We start from the raw sequence: 8,821 nt of genomic DNA on the forward strand, positions 1-8,821 counted from the left end.
CTATCTCTATTATTAAAGATGTGGTTCGATATCTTAGTGATAGAATATATAAGGCATAGGCTTGCATTCTAAGATGTTAGAGAAGGAAGACATCACTTGGAAATATTACTAACTATTCATCAAAATGGTGCCAGAATGTACCGGGACAGAAAGGAGAGGACTCAGGTTGGATGGAGGAAGAAGGAAAGGGCAGAGGAAGTATGCTCTCTTGGGCAAGGGAGGAGTTGGGACGATTCTGGAGGGAGGGCATTTGTCTAGTGCTAGTGCAAGGCCAACTCCTATAAGAAGACCTCAGCGGCAATCTGGTTCCATTTAGGCATAGACCCCAGATGGCAAGACTAAAGCCAATCCCTGGTTTGTTCTTCCTAGAAGAGGAAGGAAGCCTCTGAGTTCTAAGAAAAGATGGTATTGTGTTTATCTTCAGAGCCCTTTTTATACATTAATATAGTATTCCCTATGAGCTCCTTCTCTTCTCTATTTACAGAAGCTTGAAATTGGTTTAATGAGGAATAAGGAATTCTTCATAATTAGAAATAAAAATCAAACAGGGTAAACAAATCTGCCTTAAAATGCAAATGCCTAGTTGAGGTAATACTTTGGAAAAAAACCTCATTCTTTCGTGTACCCATCAAGGTATATCTAAGTGATATTACCCTATCTTTTACTATTTTCATGAGAAGACAAGAGAGAAGGTATCTGGGGATCAGGAAGAAGATAGTGGAAAGAAAGGGGAAGCTGAAAAACTGAAGATAACTTTATAGTAAATGTTTATTGAGGCCTGGCCTTCAGTTAAGAGCTTACCATACAGGGGCCTCTGTGTGGCTCAGTTGGTTAAGTGTCCGACTTCGGCTTGGGTCATGATCTCACAGTTCTTGAGTTCAAGCCCTATGTCGGGCTCTGTGCTAACAGCTTGAAGCCTGGAGCCTGCTTTGGATCCTGTGTCTCCCTCTCTCTCTCTGCCCCTCTGCCACTTACACTCTGTCTCTCTCAAAAATAAACATTAAAAAGATTTTGGGAAAAAAAAGACCATTATCTTTTTTTTTTTTCATCTGTTGGTCAGAAAAATATTACCCCCAAAAATGGATTCCCCATTTGAATAGAATCAATAATTTTTACAAAATATTTTATAAATTTACAAATCATCTTTATTTTCTTTTCCTGGTTGTCTACATTAATGAAGCAAAGTAAACAAGCTCATCTTTGCCTTTTCCAAGTAAAATTGATTGTTTTTTCCCGGCACAGATTGACAACAACCCAGCCAGGGAGTTTTGTCATTCTTAGCTTGTCAATGAGGCACTGAGGCTCTGGAAGTTAAGTAGTTTGCCTACTGCTTCCCACACTTTCATCATTCCTATACCATGTTTCTATTTTTTTGTTTAATATTTTTATTTAAATTTACTCACTTTGTTTTTTAAGGGAGACTTTGTACCCTTCCCATAAATGCAAAACCAGTATGGACTGTAATTCATAGGAGATAATCCTTAAAATACATACAGTGGAAATAAAATACAGTGTTAGTAAATTCTAATTCGGAGCTGGAGGCCACTCCGCATTCGTTAAAAAATGAAACTAACCTGTGTTAGAAAGTTAGGACCAAACAGAAACTTTCAGCTTGATGTATTCAGAAGGATCTAAAGAAACCGATCAGAGAACAACTTTTTCACTAAGCGATTTTTCGCCAACTGATTATTGGGTCAGAGCATCACCCACAGTTGGCTCCTGTGCCACCTGAATTAATCTGAAGAACATCTTGAGTACTACTCATGATTCTTTACCCATGCCTTGGGAAATAACCTGACTTGCCCAAGAAAACGGAGCTTGTAAAGGACAAAGCTAGGATTCAAACCACTCTCTGCCAGTATCCAAGTCTTTCCATTGTGCAATGTGGGCTTCCCACTCAACTGATTTCACACCTGTCCTCTGAATTGGCCATGTTTGTCTTCCCTTGGCAATATTTTATCCTGGTGGGTCCATGAGCCTTAGTCATGTTGTGACCTTCAATGTCTTCCCTGAAAATGTGCCTGGAACTATTTACCACACTCCAGAGGAAGCTTGACACCTGTGGGGCCAGGTGGGACTGTGCTCTTCTGATGTGAGGCTGTGCTGTCTCTAGCACAGTCTGGGAAGGCATTGCCCATTTAGGCAGCTGGGCCACATTGCTGTTTCTTGTTGTGCTGTGGTCAAGTTCACATTCTCCCACACTCCCAACTCCTCCATGATAATTATCTGTTTGAATTAGTGTACACTGTTTCATAGGAAAGAGTCATCTGACTTCATACTGTACTAAGTCAGGTCGACCTTAGCCAAACAAAGTAGGGGACTGAAGGACAACATGGATTATGATTCTCTGGCCTTTGATAGGGCTGATCTCAACTGCTTCACATACTATTATAAAGTGTCAGCCCCTCATTCTCTCTACAGATGGTGAGTTCATTGAAGGCAGGGACTATGAATTTATCTTTGTATCCTTGTTGCCTGTCAAAGTGCCTGGCACATAGGTATACTTCATAAATGTTTGTGGAATGAATGAATTCACTTAAGAGTCAGAGCAAAATTGAAATGTTGCTTGAATTTAACAAAGTTGTGATGCTCTTTTGTTGTTTTTTTCCATAACCATTGATTCTTCTGTATTTGATAACAATTTTTGATTAAAAAAATTGGAACCAACTCTCGTTTACTTTTGACACTTGAACAGCATGCGTTTGAACTGCATAGTTTCACTTATACGCAGATTGTTTTTGATAAATACAGTACAGTACTGTAAATGTGTTTTCTCTTCCTTATGATTTTCTTAATAACATTTTCTTTCCTCTGGCTGATTTTATTGTAAGAATACAGTTTGTAGTACATATAACATACAAACATATAACAACATGTGTTAACTGACTATGACTATTATGTCATAATGTGACTAGTTGATTGATAAGGCTTCTGGCCAACAGCAAGCTATTAGTAGTCAAGCTTTGGGGAAGTCAAAAGTTATACATGATTTTCAACTGCACGGGGGTGGGGGTCAACTCCCCTAACCCTCATGCTGTTCAAAGGTCAACTGTACTATAAGTCACCCTTAACCTTCCCCTGCCTTCCAGGAGTTGGGCATATAACCCAAGACTGACCAATCAGTGTCACTGTTTGGCACATAGAGACAAGCACATAAACCGATTTGTGCTATTGAGAGTCAGGCCCAAGAATCAATAGTCTGTTGCTAGACTAGTAGAACAGAAGCTTGAAGCGACTGCTTGGTCATCTGGTCCCCTCATGGGGAGAGCTCATGTGAGAATGAAGTCACCACCAAAGAGAATGAGATCAAGAAGTGGAGAAAAAGTCCAGACCACATAATTCAGGTACCTGGATCCAGCTGTGCCTGAAAACTCCACTTATAAATTTTTAGTTATTTGAGCCACTAAGGCCCCATCATTAAACTACTGGTTCACAAATGCCAGCCTGAGACGAAACATTTGCTCTTCTCTAGCAAAGTGAAAAAAATAATTTGATTTATATGACTCTTTTTATCCTGACATTATATCTTTGCTAATATTTGGCATTTATGAATTGATCGTAATAATAGATAGCAATCGTATTTTTCTAATTGTCCTTAATAGAAAATGAGAAAGTTAGTGGCCCCTTATCTCTCCTTTGTCCTAGTCTACTCCAGCTGCTGTAACAAATTACCATAAACTTAAACAACAAAGGCTTATTTCTCACAGTTCTGGAGGTTGGGAAGTCTGCCACCAGCATGCCAGCATGGTCGGTTCTGGTGAGAACTTACTTCCTGGCTTGTAAATGCTCTTCTTGTTGCAGGCTCACATGGCAGAGAGAGAGAAAAGGTAGCTCTCTTCCTCTGATAAGGATGAGAATCCCATGGTGGGGGTTCCATCTTCATGACCGAATTACCTCCCAAAGTCTCCACCTCCAAATGCCATCACATTAGGGCTTCCACATTTGAATTCTGGGGAGAACACAAACACTCAGTCCATAGCAACCTTCATTTAAAAATGTTTTTTGGGGGGCGCCTGGGTGGCGCAGTCGGTTAAGCGTCCGACTTCAGCCAGGTCACGATCTCGCGGTCCGTGAGTTCGAGCCCCGCGTCAGGATCTGGGCTGATGGCTCAGAGCCTGGAGCCTGTTTCTGATTCTGTGTCTCCCTCTCTGTCTGCCCCTCCCCCGTTCATGCTCTGTCTCTCTCTGTCCCAAAAATAAATAAACGTTGAAAAAAAAATTAAAAAAAAAATAATAAAAATGTTTTTTGGGGTGTCTGGGTGGCGCAGTTGGTAAAGTGTGTGACTCTTTATTTCGGCTCAGGTCATGATCTCATGTTTCATGGGATAGAGCCCCGCATCAAGCTCTGTGATTACAGTGCAGAGCCTGCTAGGGATTCTCTCTCCCTCTCTCTTTGCCCCTACCCCACTCATGTGCTCTCTCTCTCAAAATAAATGAAGTTAAAAAAAAGGTTTTTATCAGTCTGTGAAATAAAAGTCTGCCATAAATTACAGTGTGTAAAATACAGTATCTGGATATACAGTGAAAATTGGGATCCTTTTATTTCTTAGTTTGTTTATACTTCATCTGATTCCAGGAAGCATTAAGGAAACTCACTTGACTCCTTTGATCTAATGCCCAGGAAGGACTCTTCATTCCAAAGGCTTCACATGGGGGGAATATCTAAAAACAAGTCAGAGAGGTCTTTCGTCCCTCCTCCTGGGGGGGTAGACACGGATCCACGCGATGATTTTATTTGCCTCTTCCTTGGGACTGTGCAATAGGAAGCAGCACGTCAGCAGAAAAAAAGCAGCGCCTGAGGGCTTCTCTTTAGCAGCTTGTCACCTGTCCTATAATAGCTCCAGGTCCCCCGCTTCTGAGTGATGCTATGTCCCTTGAGCACCGAAGCCTTGGTGGGGTGAAGGGGTTCAGGGAATGGCAGGAAGGGAAGAGCATGAACGTAACAGAGGAAAAGATCCGTGAGGGGAAGGGGAGTGGGGTGAAACATTCAGTGAAGGGAGGAGTAAGAAAAAGTTAAAAGGGAGAAAATCCTTTATAAATAGTGGAATTTAACTTTTGGGAGGAGGGAGAGAATTGATGTTTGCTTAGGCATTTGCCCAGGGGGAATGTTTACTCATGGTTTAATAGTCAGAATGAGCTTAGTGTTCAAGTAGAAATGAAGTCATATTCCAGGCAGGAGGTGGGCATGATGGAGTGATGTGCAGGGTGTGTGCTGGGCATGTATGTCTTAGACAAATCATAGGACCACGTATGTGCAGCTAATGCTCTGGATACGTGAACATTGGCATCTGATAGCAGGTTTGTCCCAAGCCGTGCTGTCCCACTTTCTTGATCCTTGTTTTCGAGATGGCTAGTCGGGTTGGGGTGTTTCCTGCGGCCATGGAAAAAGTGAATCTTTTTGGTTCACTTATGACTAGACTCAGTGTGGTTTGGATGCCGAGCTGTGTCTTGGACCTCTGTTGGGTTAGGCTTCTAGAATGTTAGATCACAGAGCCAGAAGCTAAACACACACACACACATCCTTAGAGCTGCAGCTGCTAGGACCAGCTGGGCACTTTCCTGCCACAGGGTCCTTAGGCTTCCTCTTCCTTCTGCCTGAAACTTTTATTCCTTTGTCTTATCCTTTACACCTCAGCTCAAATATCACCTCCAGAGAAATCGTCCTAACCATCCTATCTCAGATAGATCCCCCTGGCATTTCCTCTCTCAGCACCTTCTCGGATACTAATTCTTTGCACGTGTTTCTTGTTTTGTTCTTTGTCTCTTCCTTTGCATCCCTCTAACTCCAAAAAGGTAGGAACTGCATCTCTCTGGCTTACCCTGTCTCTCCTCCACTCTGAACACAGGGTCTGACTCATAAATGGGATTCAACCGTTTGTCAGATGACCGAATCAATAAATGAACTGCTGTGAATTCACATCCCGGACCTTTAACAGTCAAAAACTTGACACTACTGTATTGGGGATCTTATTATTTTAGAATAAGATTCAAGCTGTGGGAAACTCTGTTTGGCTATTTAAGAAGGCTCCCACGCTCACTTTTCCTTCAAAGTGTCCTGAAGGTGGGATGGAAGAGCTTGGGATGTGGCACATTGTGTATTGATTTTTGATCCTCTGGGAAAGGGAGACGAGCCCTCATTTGAACAATTCTGTCTATAAAGTCTCTGGACACCATTTACATTTTCTCTTGTTTTAGTGTTTGTGCCAACGGTGCGTTTTCACAATCTAGTAACAAGCAATTTTGTACAAATAATGGGAACTACCAGAGACAAGACACTACCTACAGTTATCTAAAGGCTACAGTCTCTGCTGTCAGAGACATGTCCCTTTACAAAGAGAAAATGGTGTCACAGTCACCTACTGGGTAAAGTTGACTCCGCCAGGTCTCTTATTTTAAAAGTGTTACATGGTTTTGTTTTTCTCCTGTGCTTTGTTTCACATACATTCACTCAAGGCGGGAGCACGATAGCCCTACCTCTCAGTACGGCAGTTACAATTGGTCGTCTGTGTTTTATCTACATTCAACCCAATTGACAGGGGAAAAAAATGAAATAGCTTATATATTATCTTCCTATTACTGCTTAACAAATCAGCACAAATTAGAGACTTAAAACAGCACAAATGTATTATCTTGCAGTTTCTATGGTCAGGAGTCTGGGTGTGGTTTGGCTGGATCCTCTGCTCTGGCCGCACAAGGCTGCACTCAGGTGTTGGCCCAAACTCAGATTTTTGGCATAATTCACTTCCTTGTGGTGTAGGACTATGGTCCCCTCTTTTCGCTAGCTGTTGGCTGGGAGCATTCTCAACTTCTAGGGGATGCTCCTCCTCACAAGCAGCTCACAACCTGGTTGTCTGCTTTCTTCCTCTGAGGGTAGTCAGAGAAACTGTTTGTAAAGGGCTCATCTGATTAGGTCAGGCCCACCCCAGATAATCTCCTTTTTGATTAACTTAAAATCAACTGATTCGTTTCCTCATCATGTTGCCCTGCCCCAGATCAGACTGCCTTCTCAGCTGGCTTTCGGCAGCCTCTTCACTGACTCAGTCTTGCTCCTGCTCCAGCCAGCTCTTGAGGCTGCAGCCAGGGTGATCGTTCTAAATCTGATCCTGGCACTGCCTGAGTGGAACCCTTCAGTGGCTCCTTGTTCTTCTCAGGATAAAGTCCAAACTCTGATATGGTTCAAAGGTCCTTCATGATCTGTCCCTCCCCACCCCACTGGCCTCGGCTTTTGGCCCCTCGCTCAGTCCCCCACCCTGCCACCTCACTTGCTGCCCCATTTCTTTCCACCTGGCCAATGCCTCTTTATCTGACCTTATTTCATCTCACCTTAGACTTCACTAGCTCTGGGATGCCTTTCCTGCCTGATCTTCCCAAGACCATAGTGGGGACCTTCCCACAGGCTCTCCATCCCCGCCCCCTTCATTTATGGAATCATAGCAATTACCACAACGCAGGGTAATCACCTATTTAGTCTTCCCAACTAGATTGTAGCTGCCCAAGATCACAAGTTTTAGATTTTTTTTTTTTTGTATTCTCTGCATTGAGCAAGGACTCAACAAATGTCCCTTGAATGAATGAATGAATGAATGAATGATGAATGGATGAATGAAAGTATGTGGCTGTGTCAGGGAACACACAGTGATCATACTTTACAAACATCAGCTCTGTTAAGTGACTATGTACCAAGGAACCTGAAAACAAAGCAAGTGATATTCAGACAATCTGGAAAAATTGAGGCCATATGGCAACCTCAGACATAAAATTCCACTGAACTGAAAAGAGCCCTCTCAAGAAGCTCCTGCTTTATAAAAACAGAAAGAGGACCAAGGAATATGGGATTTGACTTGGGAAGAAAGGAAAAATGTGGAGAAAGTATTAATCACCTGAGGAGCGAATTCCCTTTTCATTTTTTTTTTTATGTTTATTTATTTATTTATTAAAAAAATTTTTTTTTCAACCTTTATTTTTGGGACAGAGAGAGACAGAGCATGAACGGGGCAGGGGCAGAGAGAGAGGGAGACACAGAATCGGAAACAGGCTCCAGGCTCTGAGCCATCAGCCCAGAGCCCGACGCGGGGCTCGAACTCCCTGACCGCGAGATCGTGACCTGGCTGAAGTCGGACGCTTAACCGACTGCGCCACCCAGGTGCCCCTATGTTTATTTATTTTGAGAGAGAGCGAGCGAGCAGGGGGAGGGGTGGAGAGAGAGGGAGAGAGAGAGAATCCCAAGCAGGGTCCATGCTGTCAGTGCACAGCCCAATGCAGGGCTGAATCTCATGAACCCTGAGATCATGACCTGAGCCAAAATCAAGAGTCAGACCAATTGAGCTCCTCAGGCACCCTGAGAATTCCTTTTTAAATGGGAAAAGATACATTTTCTTCTATTTTCCTTTTTTTTTTTTTTTTTTTTCAACGTTTATTTATTTTTGGGACAGAGAGAGACAGAGCATGAACGGGGGAGGGGCAGAGAGAGAGGGAGACACAGAATCAGAAACAGGCTCCAGGCTCTGAGCCATCAGCCCAGAGCCTGACGCGGGGCTCGAACTCCCAGACCGTGAGATCGTGACCTGGCTGAAGTCGGACGCCCAACCGACTGCGCCACCCAGGCGCCCCTCTATTTTCCTTTTGACCACAGATTGAGAGATGGCCAAAGTAACAGAAAAATAAATCATGTGTTAATCCCAGTCTTGACTGGCCTCCTGAAGAGGGTGAATCGTCCCAGTGAAAGCACCTCTTATTTTCTGCTGGGGGTGGGAGTACTCGTTGAGAGGCGCTAAATCACTCGATGTTAGTTAGTTAGTTGGCTAGTTAGTTAGAGGCCGGGG

Source organism: Puma concolor, chromosome D2 (assembly GCF_028749965.1).
Source record: "Puma concolor isolate L17-30 chromosome D2, mPumCon1.1.hap2, whole genome shotgun sequence".
NCBI classification, from domain to species: Eukaryota; Metazoa; Chordata; class Mammalia; order Carnivora; family Felidae; genus Puma; species Puma concolor.